Raw genomic sequence first — 22424 nt, 5'->3', positions numbered from 1 at the left:
ACCAAATTTTAGTCAATGGTTTTTAATCTGAATTTTAAAACCTTATACATTCATCACTGACCCTATTTCTCTGTCTCCCTCTTCAGCTATACATATAATATTATTTTTCATGCACTTAAACTCTTTTCTGTTTGTAATTCTTGTCTTGTATTTTCTGCAATATTTGAATTCTGTATAATGAAGATTATAAAAAGTAATACTGAAGACCAGCCACAGACTGGGAGAAAATATTTGCCAAAGATGCATCTGGTAAAGAACTGTTATCCAAAATATACAAAGAACTCTTAAAACTCAACAATAAAATAAAGCAACCCAAATTTAAAAATGGGCCAGAGATACCTCTCCAAAGAAGATATACAGATGGCAAATAAGTACATGAAAAGATGCTATACATCGTATATCACCAGGGAAATGCAATGGAAATAACACTGAGATACTACTGCATACCTACTATCATGGCCAAAATCTAGAACACTCAGTAGAACTACAGGAGCTTGCATTCATTGCTGATGGGAATGCAAAATGGAATAGGTACTTTGGAAGATAGTTTTGTGGTCTCTTACGAAATGAAGTATACTCTTACAGTGGGATCCAACAATCATGCTTCTTGGTATTTATCCAGAGGAGCTGAAATTTTGTGTCCACACAAAAACCTGCACATGAATGTTTATAGCGCTTTTATCTGTAATTGCCAAAAAGTGTAAATAATCAAGATATCTTTTAGTAGGTCACTGGATGAAGTATGATGCATCCAGACAATGGAATATGATTCAGGTCTAAAAAGAAATGAGCTATCAAGCCATGAAAATACATGGAGGAACCTTAAGTGCATATTATGAAGTGAAAGAAGCCAGTCTGAAAAGGCTACCTACTAGATGATTCCAGTTGTATGGCATGTTGGAAAAGGCAAAACTAGAGACAGAAAGATCACAGGTGCTGGGGGTTGGGGTCACGGGGGAGGATGAATAGGCAGAGTACAGCTTTTTAGGGAAGTGAAAATATTCTATAAGATACCATAACGATGGGTTCATGTCATTTTACGTTTATCCAGATCCACAGAATGTAAAACACCAAAAGCGAACCGTGATGTAAACTGTGGGCTGTGGGTGATTATGACGTGTCTGTGCAGGCTCTTCAGTTGTGTCTGATGTATCACTCTGGTAGGGGAGGCCGGGCATTTGTGGAGATGGAGGTATATGGGAAATCTCTGTATCTTCCCCTCAATTTTGTTGTGAATCTAAAACTGCTCCAAAAAATGAAGTCAATAAAAAATTAAACCAAAAACATTAAGTCTGATTAGCAAAAAAATTCTGAAAGTACTACTGATTATATATAATAATATTATATACTGATTATATACAGTGTGAGGAATATATCAGTATGTAATATATCAGTATATATTAGTAATATATATTATATATTGATTTTATATGTATTGCTATATATATGTTATATAATTATGTATTGTATATATAATTATATATGTTATATATTGTAATACACATATAATCAGACATCTGTTGTTGTTGTAGTAGATGGAAAAACTTGTGAGAAAAACAAACCATGCGGAGCCTGTAAATGTTTTTGCATAACCTGTAAAGCATCCTTGGAAGTGGGTGGTAAAAAGGGTTTTAATATTTTTTTAAAAAGTAAGTATGTTATTGTTTACATCTGTATCTTTTTCCTTCCCTGTTCTCATTTAAACATTCTGGTGAAAATGTGGGCATAGTAGCTTCTAGCTTTAGAGTAAATAACCATTAGGATTGAAAACACNATATTGTAATACACATATAATCAGACATCTGTTGTTGTTGTAGTAGATGGAAAAACTTGTGAGAAAAACAAACCATGCGGAGCCTGTAAATGTTTTTGCATAACCTGTAAAGCATCCTTGGAAGTGGGTGGTAAAAAGGGTTTTAATATTTTTTTAAAAAGTAAGTATGTTATTGTTTACATCTGTATCTTTTTCCTTCCCTGTTCTCATTTAAACATTCTGGTGAAAATGTGGGCATAGTAGCTTCTAGCTTTAGAATAAATAACCATTAGGATTGAAAACACACACACACACACGTATTAGTGACATGTAAATTTCATCACTTTTATTTTCTGGTTTGGAGTACTAAATAGATAAAGTATGAGATCCTAAGTTATAAGACTTCCAGGAAGTGAATGTGTCCATCAACATTTAAGAGATAGATGGAGCAGCCCACAAAGAAGTTAGAAGGAACAGAAGTGCCCGAAGAAAAACAGAAGAATGCGATGTTATCTCTGAACATCATCACAGTGTTGGCATAGTTAACAGTGTCCAAAGTGATGCTGTTTTAGAGAACATTGGGAGCACGTTTGGAGTTCTCACATAGAAAGGAAGGAGGAAAACTGAACAATTTCTTTCACCACTAGACATGCAAGCATTCAACCCTCTGTTAAGCCCAAATGCACACAATTAAGTTCTTTCATTTAGAGAAGCTTAATGTGAGAGTTTCCAGAATAAAAGACTTTATAATTCTGCACATGAATAATTTCTATAAAATAGTTCAGAATACAATTCCTTCTTATCTATTATTTCCATCTATAAAACTATCACTTAAAAAACATTGTTGATCAAAACCAAACCCTGTGCAAATCCTTACCCACTATATCATGTTACCTCCTCTGAATGAAATTCAAGAGTTTGGGTTTGAAGCCAGTTGGAATTCCATCAATCGCACTTATTAGCTACGTAACATTGGGCGAGTTATTTAACCACTTTGAGCTTCAGTTTCCTCTCTCTTAAGTGGAAATGATAGGGTTGTTTTGAGGATATGTCAGATAATTCATGTAGTAAGTGCTTAATGAGTTAGAATAATATGAAGGCTCTCATAACCTGTTTTAAAATGTCATTCTTTTTGCTTTTGTAATTTTCCCTCTTAACACATATATCCAGGTCGTTGGTGTTTGAAAATACCTTGTAGCTAACCTATGCTCTGATTTACATGCACTTATTTATAACTGCTATTAGTGCAAATGATATGACCTCTCCTTGACGAAGTTGAGCCCTACCCCTTTGCAGAACTTCTTTTATTGTTTTGCCGTCAGCACTTGAGTGATAGCTGGCTCCTTGTAACCTGACCCACTCATGAATTGTGTTAAGCTTTGCTGCACTTCCTTCTGAACAGTGTGGCCACCTTGTTTCCAGGATTTTGTTTTTAGTGCCTTTGTCTAGGAACTTAAATCTGTAGCTCATTTTACATACTTTTCAGAAATGTTTTTGGTATGAATAACTCACCGGTCTCATTAGTCTTGGAGGCAAATGCCGACATTTTCAAGGAGAAAAGGGAACCAGAGAATGACAGATTTAGACACAATAAACCAATGACAAGAAGGTGGTTCTTTGGGGACAATTTTTATGGACAAGTCACATCAGTGTAATTTGTCTCATACACCCCTCATTTCAACTGGTAGAGCTTCCGGTTAAATAAAGAGGCACAGTGTGATACAAGAAATAGATACGTCCCCACCAGCTTCTAAGTTTAGGTGCTGAGGATGAACCAGCCAAGTTGTAAGGATGAATCACATCTTCAAAGGAAGCTGAAATAGCAAAGGGAGGAAAGGCTGGGATCCATGAGGTGTAAGTAGAAACCCACCTCCAGGAACCTTGGAGAACACTGGGGAAGGAAGAAGGTCTGAGGCTCTCTCAAGAGCCTGCTGGACTGGAGGTTAGGGTCTTTTAGTCAGAAATTAAATGAATGCTAGAACTATGGATGCATGACGATGAGAGAATGGAGCTCTCAGTTCCCCGGACCTAATGCTGTGTAGGAGGGACTAAAAATACCGGGCTGACCAGAAGGCAAATGACGTTTTCACGGCCTATGTTATTGCTTTTAATTCAGAAAAACTATTTTTACATGCAAGTCAATCTTTTTATTCTTGCAGACGACTCTTCATCTTCTAAAAAGAGCTGGAACAGACTCTCATTTTTAACCAGTTTGTTTAAAAGTCTTCTGAGCTGTTTGAGATTTTGTTTTAAAAAGTAGAGCACTGGGGAGCCTGGGGGCCTCAATCAGTTAAGCCTCTGACTTCAGCTCAGGTCACGATCTCACGGTTTGTGGGTTAGAGCTCCGCAGTGGGCTCTTTGCTGTCAGCGTGGAGGCTGCTTCAGATTCTCTGTCTCTGTCTCTCTCTGCTCCTCCCCCACTTACTCGGTCTCAAAAATAAACATATAAAAAATTTTAAAAATAAAATAAAAAGTAGCACATTAAAGGTACCTAATGGTGATATGGATTGTTAGTAAAGTATAAAATATAAGCAGCCGACTCTTGATTTCAACTCAAGAGGTCATGATTTCACAGTTCATGAGTTCAAGCTCCCACTGTGCTGACAGCGTGAAGCCTGTTTGGGACTCTCTCTTTCTTTCTCTGCCTCTCTCTCTCTCAAAATAAATAAACTAAACTAAACTAAACTAAACTAAACTAAAATAAATAAAATAAAATATAAAATAAAATAGTGAATGTGAAAATTCCTTAAAACTAACTTGTGTCAGAAACCCTAGCCAAAGTGGGGCTGCCAGGCCCTGTTCTTCAAACAACTTCTAGTAAAAGAAAAAAATATTTTTCTTCTGTTATCCCTTTTTTTCCAAGAAGAAGCAAAAAACGACTGAATGAATTAGGGATGATTAGAGGTGGCTGATGAGGACCAAGTCCAAAGGTATGTTGGGGTTATCAACTTAAACGGCATTTAATGCTCTCCCATCGCTCCTGGTATCACCAACTCCTTAGACCTTGGGTAGCAGCTCCTGTTCTTAGTTATCTGAAGGGCAAGAAAGCCCAAAGACAGCTACAAAGAAGTATCCAAGCCACATCATCTAAAACATAGAGTTGTGATCATAAATACAAACACAGTCAAGGACTCCCCAAACCCTGGCATTTCTGGAAATAGGCATAGGCAGGGGCCAGGCCGGGCGCTGGGCCTGGGGGTGGCTCCCAGACTGGCCACTCTGCGGGCAGTCCGTTCTGTCAGGCTCCATGGACATGAGTCTTGCTTCGGGGATAAGAATTCCTTCACGGGCTCCGGGCGAGCTCCCGGAGCTATCTCACGGGCTGGCCTGGGAAACCCACACCAAGCAGCAGAGGGCACCGGACGCGGGTCGGGTTTAAACCTTCAGCTACCTTGCTCCAATCTCCACCTCGCTCTGGAAAGGAGGCAAAGAGCTCCTCGGCTTTGCAAAGCAGAGAGATAGTTATCCAAGGAAACACAAAGCCAAGGTCAGTTTAGATTCAGAGAGTCGCTGCACCAAAGATTCCATAAACCTCGCCCTGCAGGAATGAGGGAGGCGGTTCTGGGTCAAGTCAGTTCTTAACACATGTGCAAAATGGACCACCCAGGAGGTGGTCCTTCCTGAGCAAAATGGCTGCCTTCTGCTTTCCTGCCACTGCAGCTCTGGGCCCAGGAGCAAGCTGATGACAGCAGTCTAAGGGCACAAAGGACCCGTCCTGTTCATCGCGGGCATAAGATAGCAGATTTCAGGAAAGAACGCTGTTAGATTCAAAGCTTTCACCAGTGGCTCTTACATGCAAGTACTTCCAATGGAGAGGATTTAACAAAACAGTCGACTCACTAATGCATCGTTTTCATCTGTATTCTTTCACATTTGTCCAGTGTGACAGCTTCAAGCAGAGATGCCCTGGGGATTTCTTGGAATAATTCATAAGCAAGCGGAGTTGCTGTTTGATCGCTACTCCTAAAGTCCCCCAATGCAACCCTCTCTTTCCATTTACACACCTAGTATTGTTTATTCTTTCTGACTATGGTATGACTTGCCTTTTCAGCTCTCTCCCCCAAATTACAGAAAGTTTAGCTGGAGGCTTTGACATCTATTAAAACACAGGGTCTCCTTCAGGTAGTAATATACTTGATTACTGTTTTTACTTAGGACGTGAAGTTTATTGTCCTATCAGCTGGGCCCCAAACAAGCCCAACCAAGTTCACCAGTTTGCAGACTGCAGACTAAATCTGGCTTGCAGATATTTTATTTGGCTGGCTCCATGATTTTTTGTTTTGTTTTGTCTTGGTTTTGTTTGGTTTTGCTTTGTAATTGAATTTGAATGACTTTTGGCAGGAGAGTCTCAAATTCCATAGACCCCACCCCTCCCTATTGCATTGAAGCTTACAGACACTGGGGTTTGTGATGATTGCCCAATATAGTAAATGGTGATAGGAGGTGCCCATGTCTCATTCCCAATCTCATGATAAAAGCTTTCAATATTTCACCTTTAAATTTGATAAGATTCTTTTTTGGTTTGTACTTCTACTATTTGTCGGTGGGTTGTTTGGTGTTTTTGTTTTTTTTTTTGAAATTATCAGATAAAGAAGACCTTTCTACTTCTGTGTACTATAAGTCAAATCATAAATTTTATCAGGTGCTTTTTCTTTCTTTTTTTTTTTTTAAATGTTTTATTTCTAGGAGAGAGAGAGACAGCGTGAGCAGGGGAGGGTCAGAGAGAAAGGGAGTCACAGACTGAAACAGGCTCCAGGCTCTGAACTGGCAGTCAGCACAGAGCCCGACACGGGGCTCGAACCCACGAACCATGAGATCATGACCTAAGCGAAAGTCGGACACTCAACCGACTAAGCCACCCAGGTGCCCCATCAGGTGCTTTTTCTGCCTGTACTGAGATGACTGTATTATTTTTCTCCCCTTTTCCTGTTAATTGCTAAACTACTTTGCTTATCAAATGTCAACGGAACATTATATTTTCGGAATAACTCCATCTTGGTTATGCTGTAGTATCCTTCTTATACAGAGCTTGATTAGGTTTGCAATTATTTTGTTTAGAATTGTTACCTAACTTGAAGATAAAGCTTAGTTTTAAATTTTCGTTTTCAGAAAAGGAAAGATCTTTGGTTACAGAGGTCTAGGAAATGCTCGTTCATTACAGAAGTTGGGAGAGGTTCCTCTTCTCTATTCTCAGGAAGAGCTTGAGCCTGGGTGGCTCAGTTGGTTAAGCATCTGAGTCTTGGTTTTGACTCAGGTCATGATCTCATGGTTCATGTGATTGAGTCCCACATCAGGCTCTCTGCTGCCTGCCAGAGCCAGCTTGGGATTCTCTCTCTCTCCCCATCCTGTGCCCTTGCTCTCTCTCTTTCTCTCAAAATCAACAAACTTAACAAAATTAATTGATTTAAATGAAATCTCAAGTTAATTGCCTAGGGTTCTAAATAATAACCTCTTCTTACCTTCTTAATGTCTGCATGATTTCTAATGATGTCTCCTTTTTCGTTTCTGATATTGGTATTTTTAGCCTTTCTCTATTTTTCATCAGTCCTGCTAGGAGTGGATCGATTTTATTAATCTTGGAATTACCTTTTGGCTTTATTTTCTCTATTTGTTTGCTTTTTAATTTACTTTTAATTTATAATGACTCAGATATGACTGCACCATAACATATAATTAGGCATCCAGATGTGCAGCTATGTGCAGAATCATCCCGAATGTAACACGTACAGACTCTGGCCATCCAGATTTGTTGTGTCGGGTGGCCTCAAAACCCTGCGCGGCTTTGCTGTCAGCGATGTGGTTGGTCTCCTGAGACAGGGAGCGGTTTGTGGAATCATTCCAGTGAAACCAAATACAATCTTCTCTCCAGTTACAGTTTTTACCGGAAGAATCTATGTATATTAAAACGGTACAGAAATACTTTGTGTTAATGTAAAGGAAGGTAGGCTCTAGGTAGGTTTTTCATCTATGTAAACTTCCAGTGACACAAGGTGAAGGTTGTGCAGGATGTGGCACAGTTATTTGACTGTAGGACACCTTCTATCCCTGACCCATCTCACTGAATGTCCACAGCATTTCCCAACCTGTGTGACAAAAGGGAAATAAAAGCCTCCTAAAATTTCCAAAATGTCCTTGGGAGGCTCTACCATCCCACTGAGGTATAACCACTGTTACGGGGGAAGCCACATGGCAGATTATCCTCACTTTTTCATCATCAGAAATGGACCTGTCTTTAACTCCTCCGTCTCCACTAAAATTCAGGGTTGACTACTTGGCTCCCCTTTGCTCTTCCTCTTGGACGAGCTGTGGCTCCCCAGGGCCTGTCCTAATCGAGACTTCCTCTAGGCTGTCTCCAGTTCACTCCTCCTACATAATAGTGCTCACTGACCACCGCTACAACGATGCCAGTGTTAAGATCGGCTCCCAGGCTGAGTGGCAGCCTGGATCTCAGTCTCTGTAAAACCCCGTGGGAATCCTTCCACCCCTCTTCCTCACTTGGGTCATCCTGGATGGACCTGCAGTGTAGCCTGCGCCCTGCGTTCCAGCAGGTGATTACCTCGGCCTCAAGCTCCCTCCCAGAGGATTTTCTAGATCCCTAAATGGCATCAGGGCTGAGTGGAGGCACAGAGGTCCCGACTGGGTTTGGCACACCAAGTTCATTACATATTTTAGGGGCTGTGCCTAGATTATTTGTCTGTTTCAAAACCCTTCACGCATGCCTTTACCTAGTTCTACTTCTGCCTCTTTGGGCCCTTAACTACCTTTCTTGAGCCACCATGATGTTGTGGGTCGATGACAAAACTGTCATTCTCTGTGCTGGTAGCAAGTTCTAGGATGATGTTAAGCCATCAAGTTACAGGGGCTGCAGCTCATGGCCCCATAGCTAACTGGGATTTCTCCCACTGCGGGTCCCTCGCCACCCNTTCCAGCACACCCACCCAGGTGACACATCGGATCTCTTCTGACCTTTGACACAAGTCACTGCTAGAGGTGAGGCCGGCAGGAGCAGGTGTGACCAGCGTCTCTGCTGCAAGGGCTACTCAGTGACTGATGTGACTTGTTAAGACTCCTCGTCCTGTTAAAACTCCTACCAGTGGTGCCCCGGAGACCCGGAGACTCCCATAGCCAAGCTGCCTGTGTCCCCAGCTGCTCACAGTGCGCTGCCCAGTCAGGACTGAAAGGGACCCTGGCCTTTGTAAGAGGACTGATGTTTTGTTTTGTTTTGTTTTAGTTATGTGTCTTTCTTTGCTCCCATGACCCAGCGGTAGTTGTCAGAGGGACAGATGTCATCCATGTTAACATAGCTAACAAATGGTCAGCAAATGGTGGGTCAGACTCTCCCTGAGTGTCGATGTGCTATATAACACGGCAGGCCAGAGCTGGGAAAAGTGTTTTTCCAAGAAGGATCCTCTTTATCTCAGCAGCTGTCCTGATACCAGGCCTGGATGGCACTGACATTGGCATCAACCTTGTTCATGTGTGTTTCTGCATTTCTGTACTCTGCTGATTTTCCGGTATCTTGACAGCCTTGTCTACTCTGGGATTCTTCCTTTACCTCCTCACTTGCCGGGACTGGCACTGTTTTCTTCCACCAAATGTAGATGAATCAAAACCACAAGCAGAGATGCTCACGTGAGCAGCCTGTTCAGAATTTGGTGTCATTCTGATTTGGGCCACAAGCTGACTCCTTTTACACGGGGGATTCCTTCTGAATTAGGTGCCTGAGGAAGGTAGGGCAAACAATGTATTATAACATGAGAACATGTGTACAATAGATTCTGGAGGTCATCTGTGTATATGAGTTACTTAGACATCCACTAAGACTTTTCTTTGTAAATATTTTCTTTATAGTTAGTCACTAAAAATTACAGAGCTTCAGTCACCCAAAATGTATTTCTTATGCATACTCACTGAAACCAGAAATGTAACCTGATTCTGAAATTGAAACAAGACATTTTATTCTGGTTTTCTTCATGGGAAATGACTGACTTTGGTAGAGTAGAAATAGAAAGTTAGAAGCTTATGAATAAGAACCAAAGATATATAATGCACAAAGCATCCATTACAATGTTGGATGAATCGCATTTAATAGATACCACTTAAAATGGCTGAAGGGTTCATCGGCTTCGTGAAAAACTAAGCTATATCTGAGTTGGACTTTTGGCTGCTGAAAAGCTTGCTAAAATATCTGGTCAAATGGACTCACTCTTAAACACAGAGATGATTTCAGATGCTGCTGTGAGGCCCAATGAAGACCACATGTCTTTGTCTATTCCCTACCTTGGTCACCAATGGCTACATCATGTATTTGAAGAAACATTTTCTCATTTAATAGGAAACCTGTTCAAGAGGGATTATGGACATATATATACATTTTTTTTACATCAACCTTCTATGGCCTTTCCCATTAGTAATGCTGTGAAAGTCGGTTATGGAAATAAAGTCTGCCATGGGAAGTAAATAAAGGACTACTTCTCATGAGGAGCACAAGCTGGAATATTAGGAAGTCAAATTTATACCATGCTAAGGTATCACTTGTGGGAATTTTCACACATCATATTTCCTTTGTATAAAGAAATATATTCAAGCACATTTGAAAGAGAAAAAACCCAACAGAAACAGATATGCAACAGAAAATTGGTTAAGTAAAGGAGTCTTCAGATAATACAATACCCTATTATCACACTTCTTAATGTAGATCTTTACCAAATGTCACAGAAAATATTCATAAAAGAATATCAAACAGAAAAATAAGTTACGGAACAAACATAAATGGCTGATCAAGTTTTTTATAAAATAGATTTATATTTATGTTCATATAAAATCTAGATAGAGATACATCAATATGCAATAATAATGGGGATTATCTCCGAATGGTAGGGCTTTAGACTATTTTGTTTTTCTTTACTACTTCTAATTTTTCTGCAATGGACTGGGATTAATTCTGTAATAAGTATGCTGAAACATACTAGAAACACTAGAAAGAATAATATTTCCCATTGTCCCCACTTCTAGTCAGTTAAGTGACTGGGAAGGATACAAGCAGGTCCACAGAGTTGTATAGTGGCTTCGTGGTCTCTTACTGTCTCCTGAGCTGTCAGCTCCCTTGCTTCCTACCTCTTCTGTCCTGCCTTAATATTTTAAGTTTTTAATGTTTGTTTATCTTGAGAGAGAGATAGAGTGCAAGTAGGGAAGGTGCAGAGAGGGAGACAGAATCCGAAGCAGGCTCTAGGCTCCGAGCTGTCAGCACAGAGCCCGATGCAGGGCTCAAACTCAAGACCCACAAGATCATGACCTGAGCCAAAGTCAGATGCTTAACTGAATGAGCCACCCAGACAGATTGATGGAAAACTCTCATTGGCCTTAGCTTTTACCGTGAGTGAAATGGGCTCATTTTATCATGTATTTCAAATGAAATTTGCAATATAGATATGGCTGGTTAGAAGCATGTCATCAGGTTATGTGCATTAAGATTACATCAAAATGGCTTATACATTTTAATTACTTACTGCTGTTTTAATTGCAAAAGACAAGGAACCCAGAAGAGAGACCATCTTCTAGTTCAAACTATAAATGACTAAAGTATGGCATATTCAATATTCTGTGTTTATTCGGACTGTGTTTTCTCTAAGAGCGTATCTACTACACTTACTCTTGCATCTTTTAGTATGAGTAAAATTATCAGGGATTAAAGTATTTTTTTTAATGTTTTATTTATTTCTAGGAGAGAGAGAGAGACAGCGTGAGCAGGGGAGGGTCAGAGAGAGAGGGAGTCACAGACTGAAACAGGCTCCAGGCTCTGAGCTGGCAGTCAGCACAGAGCCCGACGCGGGGCTCGAACCCACGAACCGCGAGATCATGACCTAAGCGAAAGTCGGACACTTAACCGACTAAGCCACCCAGGCGCCCCGGGATTAAAGTATTTCTAATAACCACTACTTGAGTCTTTCTGACACATTATGATATAAACAGTGTTTCACTTTTAATAAAAATTGTTCTACCATAAAAGAAAATTGGTCTATAATAAGTAACCTATAATCTATTGACTTGTTTTAGGTTTGTCTTCAAAAGAGATCGAGCTGATAGCCTAAGTGAGCACCTAGTAGTGGTGTTTACATAAGGAGAAAGATGTCTAATACTCACTCAAACATGGCTTTATTCAAAGGCAAGAGGCAGAAATTGCTGCTCCTGAGAAAGCAAATGTGAAAATGTCAGTTCTTTCACATATCGAATGTATACTCTGGGGTGGGTGCCTTAGGTATTATCTGGGGTTTTTTATGTTTCTTTTTTTTTTAAGATGTCATTTTATTTTTGAGAGAGAGAGCACAAGTCAGAGAGGGGCAGAGGGAGAGGAAGAGAGAAGCTCAAGCAGGCTCCTTGCTGAGCATGGAGCCCAATGCAGGGCTCGATCTCACAACTGTGAGATCATGACCTGAGCCAAAATCAGGAGTCAGATGCTTAACTGACTGAGCCCCCCAGGCGCCCTGCGGTAGGTATTCTCTTTAAACCTCACTACAATCCTGTTTTCGTAAATGAGGGAACTAAAGCATAGCCCTGGCCTAACCTAACAAGGTGAGAAATGGCAGTTAGATTTTACATGATTTCAGTTTGATTTCAAAGTCCTGTCTTTCCTGAAGATATAGGACTCCTATAATTCTACCATGCCTTTATAGGAATTCTTGCGCTTTTTACAGTGCTACCTCACAATAAATACTGCAGGTATCTTTTGACCCTTAGTGGCTGACAATCAAAAGAAGTATTTATCTTCATCTCCACAGATATGGCTAACAGAAGATTTTGCAACCGAAAAAAATCCAAAAGACATGACATTTTTGTTACTATAAATGTAAATACTGTCTAGTCTTTCCTGAAAGGTGTTGTGTGATACAAGACATTTAAACTTGCTTATTGAGAATAGAAAAGTCTTGGACTCCATTTTGGTCCAGTTCCAAACCAAAGGAATCTTGTGCTGGGGCTTAAAACAGAGCGCTGAAATGATACACGTCCCTTGCTAGACTGGGAACCGCAATCCCTTAATTCAGATGACCTCAAGGCCTGACCAGAGAGTACTCAGCTGCTTCTTCCGGTTACCTTTGCATGCTGGCTTGTCCTTAATATAGCTAATGCTCCCCAGATGTATCAGCTCCTAGCTGTCTTTAACTCTCACTGGGCTCAGTGCGGCACCGCTTGCTTTTCACCGGCACAGAGGGGAAAGAAATCTCTCCTAATGCAGAAAATTTCAAGTCTCTCAAGGGCCATCAGAGCATAGCAATGCCATGAAGGCAAAGCTACCAAATGCATGTTTTTCTCTTAAACATCTTAGTTTTTAAAATAAAATGGAATACTATAATAAACTCCCCCGTGCCATTACCCAGCTTCAACAAAATGATTTCACATACACTCTTACCCACATACACCTTTCCAGATGATGTTGTAGCAACTTTTGGACATTTCATTTTGCAAACAAACATTTCAGCGTGTAACTGTAAAAGAAGAAGAGCCTTTTCTTCTATGTAACCACAATACCATGATGGTAGCATTAAAAATAAAATAATTCTCAATGTCATCAAATATTTGGTCACTGTCTACATTTCCAACTCTATCTTAAAATCACAAAGTTTTTGGGTTTGAATCAGGATCCAAACAAGACCTATGTGCAAGGATTGGCTAATATATTCCTTTTTCACCTATGGGGTTCCCCTTCCACCTACTTTTCCTCTCTTTTCAATTTATTTGAAGAAACTCGATTGTGTGTCCTGTAGAATTATCTGTCCTGATTACATCTATATAGCAGGGTTTAGCATATTCCTTTTTCCTCTTACTTGGCTGTAAATTAGTAATTGGATCTGGAGGACTGACCAGCTTGATTATTTAGAAAGACTCCTTCCTCCATCAGAAGACACCTAATATCTGGTTTTCTTTCTCTCTTTTTGGTATTAGCAATAATTGATACTTAATGACTAGATCCAGGATCTCATTTTGGCTTGCAAACAGATGATATTCCAATTCTGTGATTTCTTTTTCACTTATTTGCTGACCTACCACAATTTACTTAGTGGTTCTTTGTTTGCGAAGTTTCAAAATAACGAGTTGGTTCATTAGAGACTTCCAATGGCTGACCAATTATTGTTTTAAGTATCATTATGAACTCAGGGATTTAAACTGATGAATTTCAATTTTTTTTTTTTTTAGAGAGATAATGTGAGTGGGGAAGGGGCAGAGGGAGGGTAAGAGAAAGAATCCCAGGGTTCACACTCAGCTCAGAGCCCAACGCCCAGCTCAATCCTATCACCCTGGGATCATGACCTGAGCTAAAATCAAGTCAGTGCTCAACTGACTGAGCCACCCAGGAATCTCTGTGAATTTCAGTCTTTTGAAGTTTTTCTTTTCCTTCTTGCTGTTTATACTGCTTCATCTTTGACAGTCTCTGAGAGTGGATTTTCAAGTTTTTGACACAGTTAATAATCTTTGGTAGCTCCCACAGTATCTGATGCAACAAGAGTCGCATACAAGACACTCTTGTATATTTCCTGTCCTGGATCTGAATCTAGAATTAGCCATTTCTCCAAATATCTCTTGTTCCTTTCCCAAGGAAATTGGATTTCAACACCAAATCCTGGGGAGCAAGAGTGCTCCTAGGATTTTTTGGTACTGGGTGCGTCAGTGTTTCTTAGAATTTTTAGTTGAAAAAATTAGTAGTTTCTTTCAAGCAGAAAATGTCAATTTATATTGATTCATCAAGTTCAAGACTAAAAGCTCTTAATCTCTTCTTTCTGACATCAGTTTTTCCTTTCTCCTTTGGCAAGAATCTTGCTTGTCAAGGAAACTGAGTAATAGGATTATAATATCGCAGAATTATACTTTATGCACACAACATTTTTTGAGTTACAAAGCCATTGTTACCACCTATACAACGATTACTGAAAACTAGCATTTTTTTCTAGCTCTTTTTTTGTCCTTAAGGCATATATTATTAGGGTTGTACAATCAAAAACTGTTTTTTAAAAGATATTTAGGGACACCTGGGTAGCTCAGTTGGTTGAGCATCTGAGTCTTGATTTTGGCTCAAGTCATGACTGCAGGGTCATGGGATTGAGCCCTGTTTTGGGCTCCATGATGAGCAAGCTTACTTAAGATTCTCTCTCTCTCTCCCTCTGTCTCTCTCCCCTGCTCTCTCTCTAAAAAAAAAAATAATAATAAATACAAACTAAAAGATATTTGGATTCGTTTCTGAGTGGTTATGCCAGCACTAGTTACCTGCTTAGAATCTTACCTGCTTAGAATCACTTATCTCATTTTAATTCAATTTTTAAGGACTTAACGTTTTTATTATATAAAAAATAGATTCAAAGTCAATTCCATAGAACAAGGTATATTGAAAGTAGTCTACCTTCTAGCCCTGTTCCTTCATCCTATTCACTCTATGCCCTTAGGGGAGATGTCAGCATTAGGATTAGTACATATAATTATTACATATTCTACTTCTTCCCTTATTACCATTATTTACTCATAGTTCTATAATTAACTATGTGCTCATGCTCACCAACCATCCTTAAGTTGAGATCTCTCCATTCATTTTAATTGTCTGAATGTTATTCCTTAATAGATACACCAGGAATAACTCATGGGATGTTGAGAAGAGTTTGACTTTCTACTTGAAAAGCAACTTATCTGAATATAAAACACTTGCTCAGATTTTATTTTTGCTTTACTCTAGAAGGCATAAAATGATGCTATTGAAAATTCCTTACAATTTGATTTTCTCTTAGTTAGAAGTGACTTAGATTTCAAGATGTTTCCCAGATGTGAAGAGAATTTACTCAGTTTCTTTAACAACCAGTAATTTCATTAGACTTTCCTCAGTGTTCTCATTCTGTTTTCCCATGTACACAGTGTGCCCTTTCAACATTACTTTCGTATGTGTATATATTCTTAATTTTAGGAAATTAAGAATTTTTATATTTTATTATTTATTTAGTTTTTTTTAATTATAGATTTTTTAAGTATCTCTCTTGTTTTATTGTTTTGGTTTTCTTCTTGGGGGACTCTATTATACACATGTTGTTTCTTCTTTTCCTATCTTTCATAAGGCTGGATGTATCAGAGATTTCGAGAGGGCTGATACCTGAAGTGTACCTATTAAAAGCCCAGCTTTAAATGAGCAGTAAAATGTTAAGGAATATAGTCTGATAGAATTAACTGCCAGGGGAATTGAATGCATATTATCCTATGGTTTGGATGTCCAACAGGCTGTATGTTTCCTACTAATCTTAAGTCCTCTTACTTTCTTAAGTGCCTAAAATAAGAAATTACATGAAATTTTACTATCGCAAGGGAGATTATTCATAGTTTCCAAAGTAAAGCTTACAAAAAGTTCCAGGGGAATTATTTATAATTCATTGCTAGTCAGAGCTTTCTTTTCCCTAAGACCTATGTTTCTTTTATTTTCTAGTGAGAGTCATTATAACCAGGCTTTCTGTTTCCCCCTGGAAGCTAGGAATCTGAGCCAAATGTGGCTCAGTCTGGTAACAATAAACATAATTATGACAGGATCTTTGTTGCATGCAGATATTTTTTAACTTGGCTCCAAGTTAAAGGTTTTTAAACTTTGGTGTCAAAGGACAAGCTTGCAGAGAAACCATATACAAAATTTAGCTTGAATATGCATTTTTTTCCCTGGGAAAATCCAGACATTTCATTAGATTTTTATTGTAAGAGACATCTGTGATGCAGAAAGAATGTGAAAACTACTTTCCTTTCTTAATTATTTCATTAATAAACCAGAAACTTCTGTTCTAGTTTAATTTTAACCTCTGTGATTTACCTCAAAATGAGTTATTTACTTTTGGAGTCACCCTAAGCTTTCTTTGATGTTGACAAAATATAATGAATAACAAACTGATGAATTTAAGTTCAGACCTCAATCACTAAAAATGAAGTTATACTATTTACAAATCTAGATTATATAATATGGGAGGGGGGAACTAAGCTCTTTTTCTACAAACACTAAGAGCCTGCTAAACTTAAACTGGGTTCCCTAACTTTAGAAAGAATGACATCATCATATATGATCACTGTAAATAGTGTCCTACTTAAAATATGTTGAGACACAAACCAAGAGAGAGCAATTATTTCTATATAAGCTAGTTTCATTTTATTTCCTTTTCCATTGTCTTTCCATTTTCCATTTTCTTTCCATTTCTCTTCTTTCTATAATGCATTGTGTTTTCTTGCATATGAGTAAAGCCTTGAGGTCTTTTGGTGAGCATTTATCAAACTGGCCATATTATTTCACTATTGCCTTAAATCAGACACCTCTGGAGAAATGCTTCCATCCACTTAAAGAAGAATCAAGGTCTGCAAATAGTTCTCTTGCTTGATGCATAAAGACAGAAGATATTGTAAGATAGAATGTGTTACAGAGTTAAAACAAGGACTAAATTGACATTTATCTGATATCTGAGTAGAGTAAAGAGGTAGAACATGGCATGCAGTGCTTATTAAGTCAAAGTTGACCAAACTTGGGAGGAAAAAAATTAAGTTTACATTTAGGAATCCAAAGTATCTCAATTACATGTGTAATTGAATAGAATCACTTACCTAGGATGCATTCATTTTGTATTTTGTCAACGATTTACTTTTAACTGTGTTCATTCTTTAAGCCTTTTGCTAGTGTACAGTAAGTTTGTAATTCTGTGAGCATATTGGCATTTCAGTAAAGAGTTTTGTTCACTTGTAAAATAAAATTAACTTCTGATTTTGAACCTATTGGAAATACGGTTGCAATTTACATTCTTGCAAGGATCTGCAAAATTAGCTCTGAATAATTTCTTCCTGTTTCGCTGTTCCTCGTGCAATTAAACACTTTAAAATGTACAGAATTTAGATTTTACTTGACATTTCAAACTGTTTAGAACGTGGCTGATGATTAAATGGTGAATAATGGCAATATACACAATTTTGCGTGACATGAATACAAACGACTAGGTGAAATTTCCCAAATCATTTGCCCTTGAAGTAAGTGCTTGTACATTTCTGATCTGTTGATTTATGCAGTCAACTAGAATTAGTAATTAACTGGCAATCTGATGGACTTGAAGTAGGAGAAAAAGATTTGAGGTTGGAATTAGTTTCTATGAATGTTTTTGTAAATGTGGAGTCAGCTTAAATGTCCCAAGTGGATTCTGACACTGACACTTTTCTTCCTCCCTGCTGATTTGATTCACAGGGCCAGGACTTCAGTGGCCGAATAGTGAGGTTACAAGCAGTCATTATTAAGGTAAGCAAAGCCTCACTCGTTGCTTTGTGGTCGGACATCTGATTTTAATTGTGGGAGAGGTAGATAAACATTGATGCTCCGGTTAGATAGAAGCTGGTATGCCATTTCTAAGCTCATTAGAGCTTATAGCCTGCCAGTTTACACATACATACACATACGAGCACGGAAGTAAAGCCTAGTTTCTGTATTCTTTGTTTCTGTATTCTACTGATAATCTTCTAGAGAGATAAATACAGCCGCAGATGTAACCTTAGATTTAAAAGCAAAAATACAAAGAAAGAAAATGGACTAGCTTTCAGTCCACATGCCCTCACACCCACCCTCCAACCCCAACCTCTGCGTCTCACTGGGGCCACATTACTCAGTTATTTATTCCCAAATCACACAATCCCACTTCTCTACCACTTATTTTCTCTAACTGCACTCCAACCCCTGCCAAAAACAAAGGACTAAAAAATAACATCAAAGAAAACCCCACGAAGGTTTTGTTTGACTTCCTTTTCACCCCACCTTCCACCCAATGAATTCCTTAGAAGTCACACCATGATTAATCATGCTAGTTTTCAGTAGCATTCTTCTACTAATTTAACACAAATCAGAATCATAAAGATGGAGGACTGAACACCATTCACACATCTTAGTTTCTTCTGCATTTTGTGCTAGAGCTCTAAAACACCAAACCCGTTTTTTGCCAATGTGTCAGAGAGAAAATGTACTTTAATGAACTTAACTCCTTATATAGAAGTCTCCGCTTACTATTGATGCTGTTTTTCAATAATTTTTTCCCCTCAACTTCCATCAAACTCAGTTTAAACTTACATGGATGACTTTTTGTGTCTATTTTCTATTTCTTTACAATTTCTGTAGTCCCCCTGTCCAAAGATAAGCCTGCCAAAAGCTTCAAAAGCTTCGGTGATGTTGATCACCTCCTTAAGCTGAGGACATAACCAGGAAATGTACTTCATGCCTCATTGCCTTTGAGTGGCCACATGCACACCACCCGTCACTGACTGGAGACTCAGGGTCCTTGGAGACAACAGGTCACATGTGGTCACTGGCAGCATCCCCAGGACCAGACCAGCTCTGGGTTGGCGTGGGCAAGCTATTTAAAAAGAAATCTGTTCTACAGATCCCACCTGCAGAATAGGGCTGTCCATGTAGGTCTTTGTCAAAGTCATCAATGAGAAGGAACTAAACTTCGATTACAATAGCTAACGTTAAAAACAACAACAACCTGGGGCGCCCGGGGGGCTCAGTCGGTGAAGCATCCATCCTTTGCCAACATCATGCATGCTGAGTCCCATCTTGGCATCTGATTCTTGAGGGATGAGAGGGTAAATTTTATGTAAAATTTATGTATGTAAATTATAGCTCAAAAAAAAGCATAATGCGTGCCATATAGTAACAGCTCTCTGAATGCTGTTTTTGATAGCTCTCAAAAGCTAGGACTGTTACTCCAATGCAACAGTGACAGTGAACGTGATTTACTTTGAGAGCTTTAGTTAAGCAGCTGCTCAGGAATTTCATTACTATATTTGAAGGAACTTTAATTCTTTACCAAAATGGGGAACTTAAGTATTTCCAATAAGCATTCGGTACCTTGGTGAATTTAATCAAGTTTTAATGGTTTAAAAGAAACAATTTAAATAAAATTCAGTCAAGAATATTTAAGAACTATTTTCCCCCTAAGAATTAGTTAGAGCATTGTTCAATTATCCAGAATCTATAACTTGCGTGTTTTCTTCTTTTCAAATTACAAAAGTAATAATTTGGGGCTGTAATAAGTAAAACAACATAGTATAATTCAAAAGTGGGCAACGCTAACCCACCCCAGCAGCCCAGATTCTTAATTAGCCCACCCCATCCCAAGGTCATTCCTTGGAGATCTGATTGCCTCTCTTTTCACACCCTTACTCTTGCTCATGCAAACACATATAGCCATAGATATATCTGTGTAGAGAGGCTATTTATTTCCTTTATCCTGAAATAGAATCGGAAGGTACCCGTTACTTAATTCTTCCTTTTTTCTGTTTAATACATTATGGACATCGTCATCAGTTAAGACACCCTCATAAGAGATCTACCTAGCCCTTCTAAATTTCTGTAAGCATACATATACACCTATAATTTCACACAAAGTCTTTTTCCTGACTTTAATTAATTTTCTGCTTACATTACTTCCCCACCTTATCTATCCTTTGCTCTCATTGCTGGCTTCACTCCTCACATTATGTATCCTTTTGTAATTTAATGTACCTACACATTCCATACACTTTTTTTGTCATTGTTTACAAACGTAGAATGTTAAATACTCTTCCATACATGTCATTTTCCTCATTCAGCACATTTTGGAATGCCCCCAAGTCGCATGTCAGTTCAGAGCTTAATTTTTCTTTAATAGTCGTTGCTAATCTTGCATAATATTCCATGCATAATTCATTTAAGTGTTTTCCATGCGATTTGCAGTCATCTGGCTTGCATTTTATTTTGTGCCACCTTAAACAATGCTGCAATAATTGTTTTATATTTTTCCTTTATTTATTCTGATATTCATACCCATGGAATAGAGTCCCAAAAGTTAGACTGTTGGGCTGAAGTGGATGCAAGGGTTTAATTTTAATAGATACTTTCAGTTGTTTTCCAAAAAGATGGCAGCCATTTATATTTCCACCGTATTCATGTCATCAGTAGATACTATGACTCCTTTTCTATTTTTATAGTCCTATAAGAGTTGTTGAGAACTGTTATAAGACAATTTCTGATTCTTTGATAACTACGAGTAGCCTTTAACAACCAGAGAGGAGAGTGAACGCTGACTCCCTTCCTCCATCCTCCCGGTGACCTCTTACAATGAAAACACCGTGAACTGAATTTTCCACACGTGCACTGATTAGCAGTCACCAAAACAGTGTAGCTGTTCCTCTAGGCAATCTGAAATTTTTACTGTGTCCTTACCACACTCCGAGAGCACCTTGCTTTAAAGGTCTATCACCAGGGAAATGTGAGAAAACTTTTAACAACTAGATCGCTTCTTTGTCAATCAGTAAAGATGACAAAATCCTCCATGAAGTGGTTGTGATGTTAGGGTGGGGTTGTGGTGGCAGTAGTCACAGTCCTAAGACTTTGTTTGCTGCAGAAGTGGTAGTATGTTGGGCTCGCTAGATTCTCACACCCTATTTGTGAACGGGTAGAGGGTCCCACACTAATTTCCTTGCTGACCTCACATCTTGATCACCTCTCATTTCACCAATGAAAACTGCTTTCTAATCAGCAAATGCAATGGAGTAGAGTGCAATGCAAGTGCAAATGCAGTGGGGATTTAGACTGCATTTAAAAAAAAATTTTTTTTTGAGAGAAAGTGAATGTCCATGCGCGCATGAGTGGTGGGGGTAGGGGTTAGAGAGAGAGGGAGACAGGGTCTGAAGCAGGCTGTGTGCTGACAGCAGAGAGTCCAGTGCGGGGCTTGAACTCATGAACCATGAGATCATGACCGGAGCCAAAGTTGAAGTTTAACTGACTGCAATTTAAAGTATTCTTTGTATTATTTTCCAGAGAGTGGATACCTGGTAGGGTCTCTCAAAAGCTAAGCAACCCACCCTGAAGTGTGAAGTCAGGGTTAGGAAGCCACAAATGGTAACTAACTTCTCCAGATAATAGATTCCAGATGGCTTAGACATGTACCGTCTGTTACCCAAAGTGGAACATGTTAAAGCAGATATGGTACAACCTGTGAAAGGCAGAAGCTTGGTGTGGCTGCTTTTCCCATAACAAGTGACAACAAAAAGGAAAACTGACTTCTCTGTCTTACTGACTATGCCCCAGTAATTTCAAGGCATCGGTAGTGGGGCCTCCATTAGCCAAGACTGTAGGAGGAGCGGAGGACACAAGAGACAGCAGTCAGAATATGGCAGCTGAGTGGATATGTTCATAAGCTCATGGGTATGGCGATAATTCTTAGAGAAACAGGCCTTATGGAAACTGTATTTGCAGGTGGGGAGTAAATGCGGACAAAATGCGCCTGCGTCATAACGTCTGACATACTTGTTTCACGACTCTTCCTAATGGTCAGAGGAGCTCATTTAGGGTTCCAAGTACCTCAGGCTGCACTATACAATCTGTGGTAACAAACAGATTGGAACAAATTCTTTTTGCACAGAACATACTCCAATTTCTTCAAGGGAAATCCTGAAAGCATAGTAACAAAGCTACAAACTGTTCTACCATTTTCCAAGGTATGGGGAAATGTTCCAAAGACACATGGATATAATTATTGAACTCACGTTGTAGGTCTAATATGATAAGTATTGAGGGAGGAAGGGATGAAAAGCTTTCCTAACGATAATGGTGCAACTTTGAATAATAGCCATTTGGTTGCCTTTGTTTTTTGACACA

At 38.9% G+C, this 22424-nt stretch overlaps 2 long non-coding RNA genes across 3 annotated transcripts in view; one reads left to right on the top strand and one right to left on the bottom strand.

The window, feature by feature from the left end:
- LOC144226801 (uncharacterized) overlaps positions 1-22424 on the bottom strand; it is a 497259-nt gene that overhangs the window by 145503 nt on the left and 329332 nt on the right. The gene's annotated exons all lie outside the window — the stretch shown is intronic.
- The window catches only part of LOC144226800 (uncharacterized), a 221983-nt gene that overhangs the window by 95554 nt on the left and 104005 nt on the right, over positions 1-22424 (top strand). For both annotated transcript variants that reach the window (XR_013333739.1, XR_013333740.1), the window contains one exon: positions 17982-18032. This is a non-coding gene — a long non-coding RNA (uncharacterized LOC144226800). The remainder of the gene's footprint in view (positions 1-17981; positions 18033-22424) is intronic.

The sequence above is a fragment of the Crocuta crocuta genome, unplaced genomic scaffold (assembly GCF_008692635.1).
Source record: "Crocuta crocuta isolate KB4526 unplaced genomic scaffold, BGI_CrCroc_1.0 scaffold103, whole genome shotgun sequence".
NCBI classification, from domain to species: domain Eukaryota; kingdom Metazoa; phylum Chordata; class Mammalia; order Carnivora; family Hyaenidae; genus Crocuta; species Crocuta crocuta.
Note: the sequence above shows the minus strand (reverse complement) of the source record. Positions and strands in the feature narration are given on the sequence as shown.